Source organism: Galeopterus variegatus, unplaced genomic scaffold (assembly GCF_000696425.1).
Source record: "Galeopterus variegatus unplaced genomic scaffold, G_variegatus-3.0.2 Scaffold2377, whole genome shotgun sequence".
NCBI lineage: Eukaryota > Metazoa > Chordata > Mammalia > Dermoptera > Cynocephalidae > Galeopterus > Galeopterus variegatus.
The window spans coordinates 22,263-25,836 of NW_007728488.1; the positions used below are offsets into that span (position 1 = coordinate 22,263).

General features: G+C 44.3%; 1 protein-coding gene across 1 annotated transcript in view; it reads right to left on the reverse strand.

Annotated features, from left to right (window-relative positions):
* LOC103597650 (armadillo repeat-containing protein 3-like) overlaps nt 1–3,574 on the reverse strand; it is a gene marked incomplete at its 3' end in the record, with an annotated part of 35,458 nt that overhangs the window by 21,870 nt on the left and 10,014 nt on the right. The window lies entirely within an intron of this gene.

A 3,574-nucleotide genomic window follows, 5' to 3' on the forward strand; every position in this document is an offset into this window, starting at 1 on the left:
TTCGGGCAGGTGTAGGGAATCCTTCACTGCTGAGCTAGCTTAGCCACACTACTGTTAAGACATGACCCTTGCTCAGGACTCTTAATGCCCAGGTGTTCCATGAGGCTCTTCACTCTTTTTGACCAAAATTACAAAGTTTCCCAGACCTGTGACAGCTATAAAAATTACTCAGTTTACAGCTCCCTGATGGTTGTTTATGAATACTCCTCACTGTGGAGTTACACCCTGTACAGCTTAGAATTCAAAGAAACAAGGGGACCATCAACCAGATTTCTGCAGCTATTTCTCTATGTTGCACCCTCCTTTTTGGCACTCTTCCCTGAATATTCCAGACACTGTAGCCTCCCCAAACTCTGTTCAAAACTCTCTTATTTTAAAACAAAAACAAACTTTCTCTAGATATTCATCATCATCCATATACCACACTATCTTTCCTATGAAATGTTTACTTTCCTTCGAACTGTTTACTTTCCTTCATTTTCTGTCACAGTCTGCTGCACATATCTCACCTTCACCCTTCTCTACTTACCAAAATAGCTCCCACCAAGGTCACCATCAGTGACCCCCATGCCACATGTCATCTACCACACTTTTTTTTTAAGTTTATTTATTTATTAATATTATTTTTTTATATTCTGCGATGTTCCTGTGGAGCAGTTGGGGGGAGGGGGAGATAGGAAGGGGGAAGGTGGGAGAAGGAAGAAGAAGGAAGGGTGGGGTTGAGGCCTGTGGCATCCCCCTCATTCCTTCCGAGAGGACAACAGGGCTTTCAGCGGTGGCTTGATCATTGCTGGGCTGGGTATAGATGTCAGGGGGGTGTAGCTGAAGCCCTCACCCCCCACTGCCCCAGCTTGGGAGCCCAGGGTGCTTCTTGTGGCAGCCTGGTGGTCATTGACGGGCTGGTTGTGGGTGTCAGGGAGCATACCCAAGGCCTGAGACGCCCCCACCGCCCTGGCTCAGGAGAGCCCGGGGCACTTCTTCCAGTGACTTGGTAGTCATCACTGGGCTGGTTGACGGTGTTGGGGGGCATGGCTGGGACCCCCAGTCCTCCTCCTTTCCTGGCTTGGTAGTCCAGGGGATTTCTGGTCCTTCTAGGTTTTATAGGTGTTCTTTGTTGATGTGAGAACTTTACGAGTTAATATCAAATTTTGTCTCTGGTCTATGGGGATTTTGTTTTTTCTTCCAGTTCTGTGTTGGATTATTTGCTGTTCCTACAACTTAAACTCTGCACTGAAACTAATTTGTTGTCCTTTGCTTACTTCTAAAATGGAGAAACTTCCTGTGGGGACCAGCACTTGAGCTCTATGGTTGAGCTAAATTGCTGCTTTGCTGCTGATTCCCTGGGGAAGGCTTTTTGTGCAGCTTAGATATTAATGGTTGACTTTACAGGTACTTCCAGGTCACGTGAGATCCAGTATACCTGGGTTGTATGGAAACTCTGGTCTGCGCCTGAGTCTTTTCCGCAAACTGTACCCCCTATAGTTCTGCATTCCTGACCAGTCTCCACTGAGTGGTACTATGCTGACTGGGAGGCAGACCAGCTGTCCTTGCTGTGCCCCAGTGTTTCCCTGGTAGGTTCCTGTGCTCCAAACACTTCCCATGGGATAAGCCCTGAGCCAGTCCCATGCAATGACTCATTGGCCTCTGAGCAGCTCCTTTTTTCAGTCATTGTGGCTCCTCACTTCTGTATGGGCACACGGGAACCCTATTAGTGGTCCTGCTGGCCTGGGGGCCACCAAGACCCTCTTATCCCCTGCCACCTCCAAGCAACTTTATCCAAAGGACACGGCAGCAACTTTTGTCAGCTCCTGATCCATGCACTCATGAGCTCTAGCCTGGAAATGGCTGGGGCTCAAAACAGTTGGAGTGGTTCTTTCTTTTTCTCAACATGGCTTCTCTTGCCTTCATGCACTCCGTAGGTCTCTCCTCCTCCTCCCCTGAGCTCCAGCAGCCCCAGCTTGGCTGTTATTGCTTTTTAATAGTTGTAAACTGATTGATTTGTGGGAGAGAGTGATGGTGGGGACTGTCTATTCTGCCATCTTGACTGGAAGCTCCAACTACCACTCCTGATAGTTTTATTTCATTTCTAACAAATTAAAAAAAATAAAATAATACTTAAAACTGTAGAAACTTATGGCTTATTTAAATGTCAGGCCTCCATCTTTCCAGATAAATTTTTGTTTGTTTTTTATTCACAGTAGTTAAGGTGTTGAAAATCCTTGGGCTTTCTTTTTTTCACAGCTATATTCTTCCAAACTTCTCTGTAATAGAACTTAACACACTGCATTGTTTCTTTGATTGGCATGTCTACTTCAGTACACTGTACCATCATTCACTCAGTGTGCACTCCTGTTGAGCTGGATCACAGACCCCTCTGCCCTGTCCTGTGCAGGTCCTGAGCCAGGCAGTTGAAAGAAAAATCAAGTAGCCACTGGCAAAGTTGACATGCTTTATTCCAGATGTGAGCTCCACCAGCCAGCGGTTCAGAACCACTGTCTTATATACCAAACTACACAACAGTGACAACAATCCAAGGGGTACACGGGTGTTCATGCACCCTAACTCTACTCTTACTTGTTTACAATGGATGTGCTGAATCATACCCAACCAGATATGAGGCAAGAAGGCCTGACTAAACTAACTCCATTTTCCTCACAACTCTATGTACAATCCATCTGCAAAAGCTGTCAGTGCTACCCTCAGCATGTATCCTCACTCTGGCCACTTCTCACCTTCTTCACAGTTACCTCCTGGTCTTAGCTGCCAGTATACATTAACTGCACTACTACTGTCTTAGCCTCCAAATTGGTCTTCCAGTTTTCATTCTTTTTCCACATTTGAGCTAGAATGATCTTATTTTTTATTTTAAATATAAATCAAATGTCACAGCTTCCAATGGATTCCCCTTTTTGCACTTTAGAAAAAAACCAACACATTGAAAGCCCTACATGATCGCCACCGTCCCTCCATCTTTGTGACCCATCTCCTCCTCCTTGCTAACTCATCTCCAGCCACACCAACCTTCTTGGCATTGCTCAAACACACTAATTGAGGCTTTTGTTACTGTTCCCTAAATGGGGTGCTCTCCTCAGATATTTGCATAGCATGCACCCTCATTTCATTTACGTCTTTGTCAACTGTGACCCCACCGTGAAGGCCTGCTCAGCCTAGATCCTATTTAAAGTAGCCCCATCACTCTCCATCTGGTATTCCACTTTATTTTTCTTCCTTAATCTTATTGCTACTTGCATTATATTAGTATTTGTTAATAGACTGTTTCTCCCACGATAATATAAACTGCCTTGGGGCCGGAACTTTGTTTTTTTCCCATCTTTATGCCCAGGATGTAGACTACTTGCATATGGTATGCATTCAATATTTGTCTAATGAATGAATAGATTTCTTCAGGCAAAGGACCATGTTATTTCTCTATAATCATTATTGAAGAACAATACCTGGAATATGGACGTACTCAATAGATGTCTGTAAAGGAATGTATTACAGTGCCTCTGGAAACTTTTTTTTTTCCTTTAAATTTTTATTTTGTCAATATACAATGTGGTTGATTATTATG